This window comes from Cetorhinus maximus, chromosome 10 (genome assembly GCF_964194155.1).
Source record: "Cetorhinus maximus chromosome 10, sCetMax3.hap1.1, whole genome shotgun sequence".
NCBI classification, from domain to species: domain Eukaryota; kingdom Metazoa; phylum Chordata; class Chondrichthyes; order Lamniformes; family Cetorhinidae; genus Cetorhinus; species Cetorhinus maximus.
In genome coordinates this window covers 135,276,059-135,295,914 of record NC_135888.1, presented here as the reverse complement: position 1 = coordinate 135,295,914, position 19,856 = coordinate 135,276,059, and the positions used below count along the sequence as shown (strand labels likewise).

The 19,856-nt window shown below is 40.9% G+C and overlaps 2 pseudogenes; both read right to left on the bottom strand.

Moving 5' to 3' along the window:
* Positions 1-2,248: 2,248 nt before the first annotated feature.
* On the bottom strand, positions 2,249-4,852 carry LOC144686113 (protocadherin alpha-C2 pseudogene; annotated as a pseudogene).
* A 5,544-nt stretch (positions 4,853-10,396) lies between these two features.
* Positions 10,397-19,305, bottom strand: LOC144686112 (protocadherin-10 pseudogene; annotated as a pseudogene).
* Positions 19,306-19,856: the final 551 nt, after the last annotated feature.

Here is a 19,856-nt window from a genome sequence, read left to right as displayed (position 1 = left end):
GATTCATTCACCCCTTCTACTACATTTCTTGTCCTTTTTTTGTTGGACTTTTTGATTATCATCGCACACACAATGATAGCAGTTTGTCGTATCTGATTGTTACACTTTTTTAACGGCTTCCCTGAAATCTTCTTTTGCCTTTATTCATTTACTTGGCCTGGGTGTCCATCCCTAAGTGCCCTTGAGAAGATACTAGAGAGATAACTTCTAGAATACAACTGATTAATGCCTTTTTAGGCCATTTCAGAAGGCGAGCCATGTTATTTTAGGTCTGCAGTATCATCTAGGTGAGACCACACAAGGACGGCAGCTTTCCTTCCCGAAAGGACACCAGCGAACTTCTTCTTTTTAACAGCAACCCAGTATTTTCATGGTCACTATTACTAATATTATCTTTTTTATTCCGGATTTAGTTAATTGAATTTAAACTCCCCAGCTGTCATCTAAGGAATTTATGGCCCGGTAGTACGAGTCCAGCAACATAACCGGTATGCTACGGAACAAAATTTATTTCAGCGAGCAAAACGTAGCAACCCAAATCTTCCTAAACAAAAAAAAAAACTGGCTGGAAATTAAGATTGGGTCATTTCATAGGATTGAGGGTAACCACAGTAAACGGAAGTTAGGCCCCATTATAGGATGCACATAGGAAGATGAGGGCCGAGAGTCAATTTCTAGCGATTCTCGTGCCTTCCTGCGTGCACTCCTCCCCAGAAATCTGATGAGCACCATTCTATGCCAGCTGCAGAAGGAACGATTTTAACGTGACAACATCACCAAATATCTGAATTTCAATTATGTATGAATTAAAGGCATAATACTGTGAGTTAAATCCTGCCAAACTCTTCTGGTAGAGCAGATTACGTTGCTTTGGCGTTCTCTCAATAAGCAGAAAACATATTTACGACCATTTCAACATTGTGAAGGTTACAGTTAAAACCTATGGGTTCATTTATATTTTTATCCGAAGATTTTTTTTTGTGGGACCATCTTCCAGCCCCTATAACAGCATCAAGAGAGTGGCCGACAGGAGTAGTAATTCAACATCGCGCATCCTGAAATGGGGCCAAACTTTTGTTTTCAGTGGTTACCCTCACTCCGACAGGATGACCCAACACAATTTCCAGTCGGTTTTTCTTTTAGGAATACTTGGGGCGTTACATTTTGCTCGCTGCAATAAATTAGCAATGATGCTTTAGATTTAGCTCCCCCAATTCCAATGGGGCCTTTGGTGATTGCCGTCGGGCTGTTACTTTCCTTATTATTCTTAAAAGCCTTTGCTGATTGCATTTAATGATCAGATATCGTAAATGCGCTTTAATTGTTTGTTAATAAACTCTAAAATATTTGTAAAATCAAACTTTTAAACAGCATAGCTATTTCAAGATACACTCCCGAATTATCACGTTGTTACCGTTTCCGCACAGTTAAATAAGCGCTTCGAAAATTGAGCAATGTCTACTGGAGTATTGGAAGTTCTGTGCAGTTTTGGCTCTTAACCTAAGGAAATATATACTTGCAATAGAGGGGGTGCAACGAAGGTTCACCAAACTAATTCCTGGGATGGACGGGTTGTCCTACGAGGAAATATTAAATAGACTGGGCATTTATTCTCTGGAGTTTGGAAGATTGAGAGGTGATCTGAATGAAGCATGTAAAATTCTTATAGGGCTGGACAGGGCAAATGCAGGAAGGGTGTTTCCCATGGCCGAGAGTGCCTAGAACGGGGGAATAGAGTCCCGGAATAAAGGGCAGTGCACTTAGCGCTGAGGTGAGGAGGGTTTTTTTTTCACTCAGAAGATGGCGAATCTTTAGATTCTCTGCTTCAGGAGGCTGTGGAAGCTCAGTTACTGAGTATATTCAGAAGTGAGGTCGATAAATTTCTACATATTAAAAATATCAAGGTATACGGGGATAATGTAGGAAAATGGTGTTGAAGTAGAAGATAATCCATGATCTCATTGAACGGTGGAGCGGGCTCAAAGGGCTGAATGCTGCCCTCATTTCTTATGTTTTTATGTTCTACTGCATGTTGCTCTATTTGAAGAAGTTGAAATACTTAAGATTTGTAAGCTAACACTGTATCTCTCGAAAATGCAAAACAAAACATATTGTCTGTTTGAGATATGCATTTTAGACTAATGGAAATATGAAACGAAGGCAGAAAATGCTGAATGCGCACTGGATGCGCAGCTGAAAGGTAAACTTATTGTTTAGAGTTTAGCGGTTTATTTTTTGTGTGTTCTGTTCAATGTAGGAGTCCGCTGTGACTCACCTCACTAGAGCCACCAGTCCAGATGTTCGTTGACTTTGCACTCTGTCCTGATTTAGATGTTCTCGTCAATTTCCTTATGGCTCCTGGCGTTGCTGGATTGGATGATGTCATAAACATGAATTCCATTGTACTTGGTTCCAGAGCTGATCGCACTTTATAACGGTATGTGTCTGAAAGGGATCCGTTGCCTCGAACTTCAAGCACATTTGTAACTAATTTAGAATCCGGCACAACCTGAAGATTGATATCCGAATGATGTAAACGTTCGGTAGCGTTCAACGAGCTCTTGCAGCAACAATTGGTTAGAAAACAACTCCGAGTATAAGTCGAATTTCTGTCCGTTGGACAAATGGCGATAACAAGGGCAATTATAACAACCAAGAGTATGAACGATGTTAACCCCAATGTAATTATTATATAAAAAGCTACATTTGAAGAATATTGTAAATCCCTATGGGGTTCCACAGAAACGTGTTTCATTTCTGCGCTCTGTTCACCTATTGTGACTGTGAAAGTGGCAGTGGCCGAAAGGGGTGGATGGCCATTATCTTTTACCTGGATAACCAGCCGTTGTGAGATTGCGTGGTTGTCTTTAAGTAGGCGAGTAGTTCGGACTTCTCCAGAACCAGGGGAAACCGTAAAGGAACTTGGACCAGTGGTCTGGACAAGCTGATAGAAAAGCCGCGCATTCTGACCAGAGTCAGCATCCGATGCAATTACTTTGGTAACTAAGTAGCCCGGATCAGCAGATCGAGGAACCGTTATCTTGGCCGACCCGACTGATATTATTACAGGAGCGTTGTCATTCTGATCGAGGACAATCACATTTACAGTCACATTACTCGACAGTGACGGAAATCCCGAATCTCGAGCTTGAATTTGGAACTCAAAACTTTTAAGTTGTTCGTAGTCAAATGAACGTTGTGAAAAGATGACACCAGTTTCCGAATTCATTGACACATGTGAGGTCACAGGCAGTCCCTGAATCTGGCTCTCTAGAATAATGTAAGAAAGCTGCGAATTTTGGTCCATGTCAGGATCCGAAGCTGCCACTGACCCAATAGAAGTGCCAGGAGGATTATTTTCCATCGCATAGACGGTATATGAAGATTTCAGAAACCTTGGCGCATTGTCATTTATATCCTTGAGATGTACAACGATAGTTCTGTTAGTGAACAATGGTGGGGTGCCATGGTCCTTGCACGTTACAGATATTTCATGTTCTGCAGTACTTTCCCGATCCAAAAGCTCTTTTACGACTAACCTGTACGAATTCATAAATGAAGAATTCAGATCAAATGGGAGGGTTGGAGAAATCTGACAGTCTGTTTGTCCATTTTCATGGCTATCCCGGTCAGTTACGCTGATCAACGCTATCAAAGTCCCAATCTGAACGTCCTCAGAGATTTTGCTAGAAAATGAATTGAAGGTCAATGCCGGTGCATTATCATTCACATCCATAATATTCACCCGAACGGTGCAGTGTGCTATTAATGGAGGGGAGCCGCTGTCCTTAGCTTCAACATTAATCTCATAAGCGTCAGCTTCTTCGAAATCCAATACCCCCTTTACTCTGATTTCTCCAGATTTAGGATTAATGCTAAAACGTTCACGGGCCCATTTCTTATTATAACTGCTAAAGGAGTAACTTATGTCACTGTTTGACCCGTAATCCAAATCGGTTGCATTAAGCTTAATGATCACAGTTTCTGGCGGGGCATCTTCCATTAGAATAGCCGTGTACAGAGACTGTTCAAAAACGGGTGCATTGTCATTGCTGTCTACTACAGTGATTGTTATTTGCGTAGTACCTGATAGCTCCGGGGTCCCGCCGTCAATAGCTCTTAATAGCAACTGGTGCGTCGACTCTTTTTCCCTGTCGAGTGAATTCTTCAATACCAAATGGACTAATTGCCATTCTCCATGGTTCTGCACATCTAACGAGAACTCCTTACTTGGAATGAGATGGTACTCACGGACAGAATTAGTTCCGACGTCAGAATCGTGCGCGTTCTCTAACAAGAAGCGCGTTCCAGGTATCGCCGATTCGGCAATTTCCAAACGGGTTTCGACATGTGGGAATCTCGGGGAGTTATCATTTATATCCAGAATATCAACATCAATTCGATACTGTTGTACTGGATTTTCAATTACCACTTCTAATGCCAGGACGCAAGTAACGCTCTGAGCACACAATTGCTCCCTGTCTATTCTTTCATTTACAAATAAGATACCATCCCTGATGTTTGCGTTCACATACTGTTTTGAAGAGTCTGAAACAATCCTGAATTTGCGACTTGATAGTTCCTCCAGCGTTAATCCCAAATCCTTAACAATGTTTCCTATGAAAGCACCATGTTCCAGTTCTTCGGGAATGGAGTACCGGATGTGCCCTGAAGCCAAAGACAAGGAACAAAGCAGAAAAATGGACGGTATCGCTTCCTTTCTCGGCAGAAACATTCTTGCTGAATGCGCCATCCAATTTGCAGGGTTTAACCCGTCGCCTCTCATAAATCCTTTTATTGTCTTTTGTCTTGGTTATATCCAAATTAAATAATATAATTTGGCAGTATACGTGAAAAGCATGGAGACCTTCTGACGGGCTAGCTCTTTACATGAATAAAAAGACCAGCAATTGCTCTGCTCCCTCCTCCTCGTGTTTGGGGGAGGGGTGGTAGATCACCAGCGGTGCTGCATCTCCTTATTGGTAGACAGCGACACAACGTGTCCCAGCCTATAACTGCACTGAGGTGGTTAAATGTGTACCTCAAATGATTTTTCTGCCACATTCTACTAGAATATAGGTGAATGCTCAACACGCAGCTAATGTAACTATTTCTTGTAACTGAATTCACAAATTACCTTTTCCCACAATGGCAATAAATCTCTGTGTTACATATGAATGTGTGTGGTTTACACAAATTATTTTGTATATTGTACACAAGGAGCCGGTTCCAATAGCACTACACACAATACTATATAGTAGAAATATCGCTTGAAACGTTTAGTCATCTCTTCGTCAATGAAATGTTTACAGTGGGAGAACGTGTTACTCAATGTGAAGTAAATGCGCTGCATTGAAGCAAAAACTACTCGTCAATATCCTTTTCAAGGTCATCCAATAAAACTGTTACCAAAACCTTTTGCCTTTACTCAGACATGAACACAGGAGTTGAATTCGAAATTATACGAGAATAACTAGCTCGGAATTAATATACTATTCTATCAAATAGGACAGCAAGGAGACCAGTGAATCTGAGGTCAGTGGGTAAAACCTGCAGTGGCAGGAATCATTCCTGACGCAGAAGGAGACGGTCGTAGTTGTTAGAAGTCCATGATTGTAGTCCAGTGCACTAGGATTGCTCAGGACAAGGTCCTCAGCGCTAACTTTGGCAACTTCTTTATCAATAACCTTCATGCCATCATACGGCCGAGGTGACGTTGTTTGCTGACAATTCCATTGTTCCGATCCATTAATTACTCACCTAATAATGAAGCAGGTCCTGGGGCTACAGTTAGGCTTGGGCTGACAAGTGGCAATTAACATTCAGTTACCAGGAAACGAACATTTCAAACTCAACAAAGTCTAAACACCTACCCCTTATTTTCGGCGTTATTAGGACCCCGATAAGCGCTTCACAGGGATGGACACGAAACTGAAGGTGAACAGAACCAGCCATATATAGAATGTGATAGCGGATGGGTGGTTTGAGACGTGTGATTCTCTACTTGCTCCATTGGAAAGCTCAAGCGAGGTGAGGGGAAATGCTAATCAATTGCCTGGATCAACTGCAGCTGCAACAACATGCGGAAACTTGCACAACTTCAAGCACAATGCAGCCTATTTGATTAGCATCACTGTAACTGGGCCAACGCAACACAACTGTAATATGAGGTACTATAGCATATAGTGCAACAAATCTTATAACTTAATTTGACAGCAGCTCCCATCTTCATGATCTCTACTACTGAAAGGGAAAAGCCTAGCAATATCATGGTTAAACCATCGCATCCAGATTTACCTCCATATTAAATACGATAATGATTGCAGCATATAATCACCATTCCGTCATCGCCGCTGCAACCAAATCCTGGATATTCTAACGATAGTATTGTGGCAACATCGGCTTAAGAACTGCAGTGGTTCATGGAAGATTTAAAATACCTACAGTTGACAAAGAGAGAAGAAAAGAAACAACGATGGATCTGACTGAAAGCTGATGTATGATTTTGGCATTTGGTGAAGTCAGCACTACCTTTTAGGTGAACAGACATTTCACCTCAAAGTTGCTCCCGCAAAGACCGCAACAAACATCAAATCTTAATTACATTGTTTCATCTTGTTTCTAAGACTGGAACGATTGTCTTTCTTTACAAATTGAACCGCTTTAATGGCCGTCAGAGATAACTGTTCTAACTTGAAAAGCCTGCCTTAACAATTAGCTTCTAGCTTCCTAACTTATAAGTGGGATCGATTGTTGAGAATACTGCATGGTCCACTCTAGTTAATGGAAAGTTTTGCGTGAAAACTGGTGGTTTACATGACTTATTTTCCTGAACAATGTTCTGTTTAGCACACAGGACATAACATAATAAATAAACGTAAGAGTAGGCATTAACTGCTTGATCCTATTTGGCCATTCAATCAGATCATGTTTGATCTGATCGTGGCTTCAAGTTCACATACCTCCCTTCCCGCAACCACACGCCTCCCCTCACTAGCCCGCATAACCTTTGACTCCATTGGAGACCATAAGTCTGTCTCACTCAGCCTTGAAAATATTCAGTGACACAACCACCACTGCATTCTGGGATAGAGAGTTCGAAATATTAACGACTGAGAGAAGTAGTTCATCCTCATTTCCGTCTTATCCTGAAGCTGTGCGTCCTCATTCTGGGTTCCTCCACGAGGGGAAACATCCTCTCAGTACAAATCTTGTTAAGCCCCCTCAAAACCGTATTATGTTTCAACACGTTTACCACTCGTTCTTCTAAATTTCAGTAAGTATAGGCCCAAACTGCTCAACCTTTTCTCATGAGACAACCCCCTCATCACAAGAAACAACCCACTGAACTTTCTCTGAACAGCCTCCTAAGCAAGTATATAGCTCGGTAAATAAGATCAAAATTCTACTCTAGGTATAGTCTCACCAATGTGCTGTGCAGTTGTAACAAGATTTCACTCCTTTTATACTCCATACCCCTTGCAAAAAGGCCAAAATTCAACTTGCCTTCCTAATTAATTGCTGTACCCGCATGTTTAGTTTTAGTGATTCATGTAGGAGGAAGTCCAAATGCACCGCAGCATCCTATAGCCTCTCTCCATTTAAATAATATTCTGCTTTTCTATTCTTCCTACCAACGTGAGAACATCGTATTATAGCCTTATAACCTTTTTGCCATTTCCCCACTCACTTAACCTGTCTATATGTCTTTGCATATTTACGTCCTGCTTACATCTTGCTTTCCAAAATATATTTGCATCGTCAGGAAATTTGGCTCCAATATACTATATCCCTTCACCCAAGTCATTAATACATACTGTAAATTCTTGAGCTCCGAACACTAATCACTTTCGCACCCTATTACTTACAGTTTGCTAACCTTGAAAATGACCCATTTACCCCGACTCCCTTTTTCCTGTTGGTAACCCTCTACCAATGATAATGTATTACTCCAGCATCATGACCTTTATCAAGGATAGTAACCTTTCAAGTGGCAACTTATCTAATGTCTTTTGGAAATACAGGCACACAGTGTCCACTGGTTCGCCTTTATCTACCCTATTCGCTACATCTTCCAAGCACTCGAATAAATTTGCCAAACACGAGTAGCCTTTCATAAAAGCATGTTGACACTTCTTGACTGCATTTTGATTTTCTAAACGTCCTGCTATTATTTCCTTAACAACGATTCTAGCATTTCTTGAATGACAGATGTTAGGTTAACTGGCCTACAGTTTCCTGCTTTCTGTCCCCCTTTCTCCTTGAATAGGGGTGTTACCCCTAAGGCGTTTCCAATACGCTGGGACCGTTCTAGAATCTGGAGAATTTTGGAAGATTACGCTATCTCTGCAGTCGCTCTCTTTAACACCTAAAATGCAGGCCACCAGGTTTGTGGAACCTGTCAGCTTTCAATCCCATTAATTGGCATGTGATAGTGATTGTTTTAAGTTTGTACCTCCATTTTGCCCCTTGATTTTCTAGTATTATTGGGGTGCTTTTTGTGTCTTTTACCGTGACGCCAGATACAAAATACTTGTTCAATACCTTCTGTTAAAATTAGTAATTGCATCGATTCACAAAATGCTAATTATGTAGGACTTTACTCAAGTAGTCAAAGGTATGTTGACGTTGAGAACATCATAGGAGCAATGCAGAGAGAAATATGTTGCATTGGACAAGACACTACTGGGAAGATGACCATTACCAAAAATAAAATCTGAAAACAAGAAATATTTCCGGTCAAATTGTAACTCATTAACCAACGACAATGACTGAGTGTCAAAGGAACAATAGTTATGACTCTTAGAATAAAATCGCTTTTTAAACACGCAATAAGATTGGAAACTATCTTGGACAATAAGGCTTATGAGAGGGAATTGTTTTGTTAGTCACTCTAGTTATAACTATATTCCTTCAACTATAACAGAAGCTGCTCCCACATACAGCACAGAAGGAAGCCTTTCAGTCGGCATGCCCATGCCGCTCTCCTCAAGATCAGCCCTGCAACTTCCGCTTTCACTCGGCATTTTGTTTGTACGAAAGTAACAGTGAAAAAGTGGAATGCAATTGGAGGAGAAATTAAATGGAATGCACTTAATTTTAAAAAGAATATGGAGTTTATTAACTGGGCCTTTGTTGGTTCTGCAGAAAAAGGTGTTTGTAGGCATTGCAATACAATGGGACATCTCAGTGGACGGAGTATTCGAGCGGCGGAGGGAACGGTTAGATTAAACTTTCATTGGTTTACAATTAGATTTTGGTAAAAAAAAAAAAGGTCTCTTGATTCAAAGTAAGAGCACTATATTGGAAGCACTTCAACGGATGTGCAAAATATTAACTGATATTAAGGCCTTTTTGATCTTTTTTTATTTTTTATCCTATTCCCTACTGGACGTATTGTGTAAATGGGCCCTGAATGGTAACCGGGCCTCCCTCGATACTAGGACAAAACGGTGTAGACTTCGACGGAAAGGAAGGAGCCTCAGTCAGTTTCAAAGTCCCCGATTTCTCGTCGTGACCTACAACCTATGCGAAGAGCTTTGGCCTTGTATATCATGCTATATTTGAGAAAGAAAATTGATGGTTAACTGACAACTGCTTCTTTTTTTTCTTAAAAAAATTCAATTTTCAATTTCAATCATAACCCCATGGAGTAAGGCGCCTTAGCTTCCAAGAAAGCGAAAGGCATGAAACTATTAAAGAATTATGATCATACTCCAAAACATGAATTTTTTTTTTGTAAAATCGACATATTACTCACCTCATTAGGTTATACTGGTCATGCAATTCTTTCGATTTTCACAATATTCTGTTAAGTCACACTTTCGTTTATGATGTGGGGTGTTCACGAAACAGACACCGTAAACAAAGTGCATTTTTGCCTGTTCAGGGGGTGTTTGCACATTAAAACACTTGGAATGGCAGCCAGAACCGCAAATTCCAACAACATATCTGTTTAGTTCCGTGTTTAGGAGGCTGAAATGTGAATTTTGGAGGCTACTATTTGAGTTCGTTTCAGTTCAGCCTGTGGGAACCGAAGGGCTGCACCGAGCAGAGATTTGTTTTTTATGCTACATGTTAACAAGTAGACTATTATTATCCTTATATGTATGCATGATATTGAAACCAAAGATAATATAAAAGGTAAATTGGAACATCCTTGATACTTTCTGGGTGTTCTACTGAAATCAAAATAACGTCTGCAACGCTTTTGACGTCTGCATGGCGGCTGTGGTTGAGAATGGCTAATGAGCATTACTTTCACCACAATGCCAGCTTATGTATGAGGGCATCGGTGCTATGACTTTGATAGATATTTCTAATTTCACTGAAGCTGCGTTACATAATATAAACACATGGGTCAGTGCCTTGGATTGGCTCAGTGCCTTGGATTGGCTCATGTGAATGAGGTAAATTCTGCCCAGAATGAAGAGTTGGTGGCAGCAATTTTGACTGCTAAATAACCTGGGTGTGCAGATCGAAGGATCGTCATCTGAGAGCTCTCATTGTGCTAGGGGATAATAAAATAGGAGCATTATCATTCTAACCAAGAATAATCACTGTCACTGTAACCTGGCTGGTAAGCAGTCCAGATCCACTATCTTGAGCTAAGACACAAATCTAGAAGTTTTAAAGCTTTTCATAATCAAAAAGCTGTTGCGAAAAAGTCTTAGCGTTATCTGAGTTGATGGATATACATGAGAATATTGTTATCGCATGTAATCGGCTGTCCAGTTTTGAGTGCGATATGTGGGAACATCGCCCATAGCCGACACTGAGTATATTTGAGTACCAGGCAGCATCTATTATGTAGACTGCGTAGTGAGTTTCTGTTTACATCTGAAACGTGCACAACAATGGTTTTGTTTTTTGCACGATGGAGAGGACGCTAAGTATTTGCACATACAAGTTATTATATTTTCAGAAACAGTTTCTCAGCTTAATTCACCACTTGAGACAAGTTTTTGTGAATTTGCAAATAATGATGTAAGGTATAACGGGAGATGTTGCGCAACCTTACATTCAGAATGGTTGTTAATTTTGAAAGCCCAGTCAGTTATACTGATCAAGGATATGATGGAACCACACTGAACGTTCTCATGCATTGTGTTAGATACTCAAATTAGAAGTCGTGACAATTAGGTTCCTGATATTCACGATAATTGTCTCGTCAATCTTTGCTTTTCGTTTCCATTAGTTTCATGCGCATTTGATTCTTCAAAATTCAGTATTGCCTTCGCCCTCATTTCTTCGGGTTGAAAATCATCGCCAAAATTTTCACACCACTAGGTCTTTCACCTCAATCTATTGAGTTGAGGTTCATCACAAAAATGTCTGCAGTGACATTTTTATTAAACTGATGTTGTAGGTCAACTGGGAAAAGGCTGGAGCTTTTTCGTTAGTGCCTGAACAGTAACAGTTATGTGGCGGTATCGTTCTGGGGAGCTGCCATCAATCTCCATTTGTAATAGCTTGTATTAGACTGTTCGCCGTTTAAGGTCCGCTCATTACCATTTTTTACTGATTCTAACGTTCGCCGGGACTGCATTTCAAAAGGACGTTTGGACCGAGCTGATAGGGTACGGATAAAATTGATACGTTTGTTTGGGTCGTGCGCATTTTTCAAAAGTAGATGCGCTCCCCGATTTTGCAGGCTCCATGATGTCTATACATAATATCTCGCTTGAGAAATTGGCCGAATTGTCATTTATTTCCTGAATTGCAACCTCCACTGTTCCTTGGAGTTGTCCATCACTCCTTTTGAACTTTGCAGAGATACGATTAGTCTCACAAAGCCGTTCCTTGTCCATTATTTTGCTTGCAAATATACCTCAATTTTACGATTCATATTTTAACACTTTGCGTCTAGATTGTATGCAAACGTTAAACTGCATCTGATCAATTATTCTACACGTAATGCCAAACCTTTAGTGGCATCACCTACAAATTTTCGTTCCTCTAGATCCGCTTGAATTAATAACGGCGCGTCATATAACCAGACTACAAACACAACGCCGTAAAATGGAAGGTATTTTTTGCCATTCTATATATTTCTTAGCTATAGGATTATATGGAGAGATATACCACCCTATAAATTCATCCAAATAAAATATATTGCAATGCGTTCAAAGAAAATCATGCAGTTGGATACCTTCTTTGAACAAAGGAATGATGCCAATAAGCAATGCCCCAAAATGTGCACAATCAGATAAAATACCGCTGTTCCCTTTCTACTGCTCTGAGGGAAAGGTTGGTGTATGTACAAATGGGTTCAATCATCTTATTGTTACACAGGAACACATCGTTTCAGCGTGCAACTGCGTTAATTGTGCTGCAGGTGGGATTTTGTGAAAACAAAGCAAGTCAATTGTTCACATTATTGCTTGCCACATTATTGACATTGCAAAGAGCCTATATTTAAATGGTTAATAAATCAATAGGCATTGCCTAATGTATCGCGTATGGGTATAATTTTGAGTTAGCAATGCTTCGGTTCTTATGTTGGTATGAACGTATCCTTGATCAATATCAGATGCATATTGTGCATCTACGTCTAGTTAAAATACGGGTTTATTTTATTTACAACTTGATTTTTTATAGCGCCGTTAACGTAATAAAACGTCCCAAAGACTGAAGTGTCCTTAAGAACATATTGACATTGCATCACTAAATGAGGTAAGCCTCTAAAAGCTTGTTCAAACAGGTCAGCTTTAAGAAACATCCTAAAAGGAAAGAGGAGGTGGGGGAGAGAAAGAAAGACAGGCAGACAGGACGACAGACAGAGGCTATTAGGAATGGGCTTCCAGAACTTGAGGCCTAGACAGCGAAAGCATGGTCAGCATTGGTGGATCAAGTAAAATAGAAGATGCGTAAGAGGCCAGGATTCGAGGAACACAGAGATCCTCGAGAGTTATACGGCAGGGTTGTCGAATTTGGAGATGCCAAATGCAAATGAGTGTTTCATCATCAGGTGAGCTAAGGGTGAGATTAAATCGGTAGAAGTAGGCAGTCTTGGTAATGGCGGGGATATGGAATCAGATCAGTTCACACCCCTTCCATAACCCCTATTTTCAGCACTCAACCATTTGCGGTATGCCTTCCCGTCTAAGCTCTTATCTGTGGAATTTCTTCGCCAAACCTCTTAATCCTTTCGGGCTCCCTCTCTCTCTCCCTCTCCTCCGTAAAGCGCTTCTTAAAAACCTACCTGTTTAGCTCCTTCGTGACGGGATTATGTTACTACCCTTAAAGCAGTTTTATTGCAAGATGTCATTGGTAGAGGCTCAACTTAATCTAAAATTTGCTACAGACAGTGTGGGCGCAGAAGCATGGAGTCGGTGCCATTGATCCTTTGCACAAATGACGATCTGGGGTTCAGAACCGAGCTATTTCAAGTCATTTTCTGGCTATTACTGGATAGGTGAGATCGAAACCAGAGAGGGTCGTACAGTCAAACTAGATGATGGCCGAGAGTCATTGAGGAGGAGATATGGACAAGGGTGGCAGGTACTTTGAGCAGAGGATGGAGGTAGCGTTTGCTTTAGTCACAGGCACATGAGATGTAATTTTTAGCTACAATAAGGACAGCTTCGTTGTTACTATGTGACGGAAACCTAACTGGAGCAATTTAAATAGGAATCTGTTGAATGGATGGCCATGGATTTGGGAGGAGAAAACATGATCAAGGCGTTTGGAGTGGAAATGGTGATTAGGAACGGGTTAGTAGCTTGCAAGGAGAAACAATAAAGGATGATTTTTGGAGCGGGTGATGATGGCATATGTGAATGGGATAGTGCTTGAGGATACCTTTAACAATATCAGTTAACATGGGGAACAGGAATGGAAGTTAGTTTGTCTGCTGATTTGTATGAACAGCATCAAGCGAAAAAGGGAGAATAGCAGCTTGGAGATGGCATGAAGAGGCAGGGAAGAAGCTAGAGAAAAATGCGATTATGGGCGGATAAGGAAATAATAAATTTTGCTTTTTGGACTAGGCGAATAACGGGAAGCAGCAAGTGTAGCTGCTGAGATGTCTAATTGAGTATTGAATATATTCACTGCTCTCTGGAGTAGTGAGTTCTAAGGATTGCCGACTCTCTAAGCAAAGCAGTTCCTCATCATCTCCGTTTTAAATAGGAAATCCATTAATTTGAGAAGTTAACCCCCTAGGTCTGGATTATCTCACAAGGGAGGGGAAACATCATCTCACCATCTACCATGTCAAGCCCTCAGAAATTTATGTTCCAATAAGATACCCTTTCATTCTTCTAAACTCCAATAAATCAAAGCTCAACCTGCTCCATATTTCCTCATGACATAAAACAACCCCCTAATCCCAGGAATCAACCTAGTGAATGTTCTCCGAACTACTTCCTTTACAAGTATATCCCCCCTTAATTATGGGACCAAAACTGTACACAGTATCCTAGGTGTGGTCTCAGATCAGCCCTGCACAGATGTAGCAAGTATTCCCGACTTTATCCTCCATCCACTGTATAATAGAATCCAATATTCAATTTTCCTTCCTAATTACTTGTTTGACCTGCATGCTAACATTTAGTCATTCGTGTCCGAATACACCCAAATCCCTCTGTGCCACAGCATTCTGTAGTCTCGATCCATTTAAATAATATTGTGATTTTCTATTCTTCCAACCAAAGCGGACAGCCTCAATTTTTCTCACGTTCCGCCCCATCTCCCAAATTTTAACTTAATCTATCTATATTATTTTGCAGATTACTTATGTCCTCCTCAAAACTTGCTTTTCTACCTATCTTTCTATCGTCAATAAGCTTCACAAAATTCCGCCTATGCATTTTTTTTAATGGATGGGCATTCAGCTAAATGGGGGATTTACTTATTCCAGGACATCGCTACAGGAGTTCCTCAAGGTAGTGTCTTAGACCCAACCACCTTCAGTTGCTTCATCAATGCTCTTCCCTCCATGATAAGGTCAGAGGTGGGGATATTCGCTGATGATTGCACAATGTGCAGCATTCTTGATTATTCAGATACTCAGAATAAGTGTGTGTCTAAAAGCATCAAGACCTGAACAACATTCAGACTTGAGTTGCTCAGTGGAATTTACATTCATGTCACATAAGTGCCTGGCAATGACCATCTCCAGTAATAGAGAATACAACTATCACCCCATGACATTCAATGGCATTACCATCACTGAATCCCGCTCTACCAACACCCTGGGGGGGTTACCATAGACCAGAAACTGAACTGGAAAACGCTGTGCCTACAACAGCAGGTCACAGGTTGGCAATTCTGGGTCGAGTAACTCACCTCCTGACTTCCCAAAGCTTGTTCACAGGGCAGAGGTTAGAAATGTGATGGAATACTCTCCACTTACTTGGATGAGTGCAGCTTCAACAGTTCTCAAGAAGCTCGACACAACCCAGGACAAAGTAGTCCCCTTGATTGGCACCCGATCAACCATCTTCAGCAGTCACTCCCCCAACCATCGACGTGCAGTGTGCACCATTTACAGTATGCACTGCAGAAACTCACTAAGGCTGCTCCTTAGACAGCACCTTCCAAACCCATGGCCACTATCATCTAGAAGGACAATGGCAGCAGACACATGAGAACACCACCACCTGGAAGCTCCCCAAGCCACTCACCATTCTGGCCTGGAAATATATCGCCGTTCCTTCACTGTCGCTGGTTCAAATCCTGGATCTGCTTACTTAGCAGTACAGTGGATGTACATGGACTGCAAAAGACAGCTCACTACCACCTTATCAAGGTCAGCTAGAGAAGGGCAATAAATGCTGGCCTAGCCAGCGATTCCCACATCCTATGAATGAATATAACAAAGTCCCATTGCGGCAGAATTAAAATATCTGATTTTCAGTTATACTTGTTGGAAAGTTAACCGATGTGTCTGTGGTGAAGAACAGCCATAGGACTCCGAAGAGTAAAACTCTTACCCTCACTAAAAAGTGAATTCTGGTAATGTTTGCGAAGTAATGGAGGACGAATGGTGCTAGTGGCATCAACACTCGAATTACAAACACACGAACGTACGAATTAGGAGCAGGAGTAGGCCCCTCGGCCCCTTGAGTCTGGCTGCCATTCAATAAGATCATGGCTGATTTCATTGTAACCTCCTATCTATCTCCGATAACCTTTCACCCCCTTGTTTATCAAGAATCTATCTCCCTCTGCCTCAGAACTATTCAAAGGCTAGGAACAATTTTTGAGCAATAGAAAACGTCTAATTTGCACGGGTGTGAATTTCCTCTCTTCAAAACAAGTTACTAAAAGCCACTTTAGCTGCATTTCACAACAGGTATAAGTTATACCGATATGCATTTTAATACGCTATGAAGCAGCCATTATCCCTCTCGGTTGAAAGTGTTACTGCAACAACGAGGTAATAATTGAACACATGCAGTCGTGACCATTTAACATCATAAGATAAGCAAATATAATTGTTGACCATGAATTATTGCAATTAATATCTTACCCCATCAGTGTTATTGGTCAAATTATTTGCCCTGGTCTCAATCCATTCCGAAAAAGCAGTGTCGACATTTTTAACATAACTTTTATACTCTGGGGGCCCACATGGTCGAAATGCCAAAGCATTGGATGTCGCTTCCTCTGAAGATAACTTGTAGCTGTGCGTTTGGCAAAGGGATCCTGTTCCACGAACTTCAATGCAATTAGAAATGACTTTAGAATCGGTTGCCACTTGAAAGTTAATATGGGGATTTCTGAACTCCTTCTTCTTGTTGTTTCGCCCTAAGTGGCAACAATTTGCGAGATGCCTGTCACGGTCCGTTTGGCACATCATGGCAATAAGGACTATCACTCCAATCATTAGAAGGAATGTGATTCCACCTAAAGAAATTATTATATAAAAGGCTAGATCTGACGAATGTTCCTCAGACTGGGGCACGCTCCTAAGGTCAGAATGGACTTCTGTATTTGCATCCGTTATGGAGAGTTCTATAGTTGTAGAGGTTGATAAAGCTGGGTACCCATTATCTTGCACAATGATAACAAGGGTCTGCACTGTAAAATCATGACTTCCAAATCGGCGAATTGTTTTGACTTCCCCAGAACTCAGTCCAGCAATGAACATTCCCGGGTTCGCATCTTGAACCATTCGATATGAAAGACGCGCATTCTGTCCCGAATCAGCGTCCGTTGCAATTACCTTTGTAACCAAATAGCCTGGATCAGCAGATCGTGGGACCGTTATCTGGGGGCCGTTCTGTGACAAAGGGGACACGATTACGGGTGCATTGTCATTCTGATCCAGGATAATCATGTTTACTGTAACGTCGGCGCTCAGCGTTACTAATCCACCATCCCGTGCCAGCACTTGGAACTGGATGTTTTTCATTTGTTCGTAATCAAATGAACGTTGTGCATAAATGGTACCGTTTTCTGAACTAATAGAAACGTATGTTAAAACAGGAACGCCCTGAATCCGAGTATCCTGTATAGAGTAGGAAATGTGTGAATTTTTGCCTAAGTCTGAGTCCACTGCAGTTACTGAAAAAATAGAAGTCCCAGGAGTGTTGTTTTCCATAACATAGCCACTGTAGGAAGGTTGCGAAAACTGCGGCGGGTTGTCATTAATGTCTGTTACGTGAACGACTATGGTTTTGTTTGTGGAGAGAGGAGGTGACCCAGCGTCTTTACATAAAACATCTATATTGTATTTAGATACAGTTTCTCTGTCTAGCATATCACTGGTCACCAAAGTGAAGGAACCTTTAAAAGAGGATTTCAGCTGGAATGGAAAATGACTGGGAATATGGCAATTGATTTGTCCATTATCGTCTGAATCTAAATCAACTACATTAATCACGGCTATCACAGTCCCAGGCTGAGAATCCTCGCGGACCGTGCTGGATATTGAAATTAACTTCACTTCTGGGGCGTTGTCATTTACATCGTCAATATTCACCAAAACAGTACAATGCACAGGAACTGCATATGAACCCTTGTCCTTAGCCACGATGTTAATTTCAAAGCTTTTGTCTTCTTCGAAATCGATCAGTCCTTTCACTCTAAGATTTCCTCCTTTGCGCTCCAATCTAAAGAGCTCTCGCACTTTATCAGGATTGTAGTTACTAAAGTAATACTCTATATCACTGTTTGACCCCTCATCCGTATCGGTTGCGTTAAGTTTGATGGCCAATGTACCCACCGGTGAATTTTCGGGTAAGTTGACCGTGTATAACGACTGCTGAAATATAGGTGAGTTGTCATTTGCGTCCAAAACTGCAACGGTTATGCGAGCAGTGCCAGATCTATCTGGTAAACCACCGTCAATGGCCGTAAGCAGTATATGATGCAGGGCTTCTTTTTCTCGATCCAATGCATTCTGTAGGACGAGTTCAGCTAATTTACGTTCACCGCGGGTCTGTACCTCCAAAACGAAGTGCTTGTTCGGACTGAGTTGGTAGGTCCGTATTGAATTCACACCCACATCAGGATCGTGCGCGCCTTCCAAAGGGAAGCGCATACCCGGTGAAGTTGATTCAAAAATCTCCAAGTAAATCTCACCATTAGGGAAATTGGGGGAATTGTCATTTATGTCCCGAATTTCGACCTCAGCACGATATAGAATCACCGGGTTTTCAGTAACTATCTCCAGTGGAATAACGCAAGTAGGGCTATCTCTGCAGAGCTCTTCCCTATCTATTCTTTTATTTACAAATAGAATTCCGTTGTTCAGATTCACTTCGAAATACTGTAGATGTCGACCAGAGATGATTCGTAATCTACGATCGGACAGTTCTTTAAATTCCAAACCGAAATCGTTAGCGATATTCCCAACAAATGTACCCTGCTCCAGTTCCTCGGGAATGGAATATCGGACCTGCCCAGAAACCAGATGAGAGATACAAAACAGGAAAATGGACGACAAAGCTGTTCTTTTCATTGTTTGCCGTCGGTCTGAATTTACTATTACTGCATATCAGATACCCTCGAAAATACTCAGATGTTTGCATTCACAACGTGAAAATACCTTTTAGTATTTTGTTCCTGTAGTCTAGAGCTGTAATGATGTGTTGACTCCGCGATGCGAATGCTAGAATAAAATGTCCTCGTCATCTTTCATCTATAGGGGGATGGGGGGTAGATCTCCGGCAGCGTTTCAATCCCTTATTGGTAGACAGCGACACAAAGTGTCTCGGTCCATAATTACACTGAAACCTTCTTAAAGCAACATGTTATCAAAATGAATATGTCGTCAGATGTCATTATTTATATTTATACGTTGTTACCCAATAATAAGCCATTACTACAGTAAATATTGAAGGTTACAAACATTATAAAATTGCAAATTATTATTTAATGTTTCTTGCATTTCAGGAGTTGCTGACTTGCTACAAATCAAATTCAACAATTTGCATACGTCAAGAAGATGACGCCCTCTGACAACGTACGTCTAAGTTAATTTTAAAAATGTTTCTGTTGGAAGATAAGCTTCTGAAATGTTGTACATTTTTCCTGAAAGCTTGAAGAAGTGTGTAAAATGAAAATATGTTCTTGATTTGCTGATTACATATATGCAATTTGTTTAACTAACAGTTTCTTTGAATTTATTCAGTCAGTACAGGGAGTCAATCTTGTTTATTTACACCGTTCAAGATTCCCTCATCGTTAACGTATGGCCTCCGTCCAGTTGCTGATATTAATTTAGCTTTAGAAGTTAGAGATTTAAAAATGCCAACTTTTTGTTGCATGTTAATTTTAGTACAGCCTACAATTAAACGCTGAGTCAGCGAATTAATGTTAGTATTGCACATTAAATAATATTTATGATTGTTCTAAGTCACAACTGTGAACGCCTACGCAACATGCAAGAAGAAATGCAACAT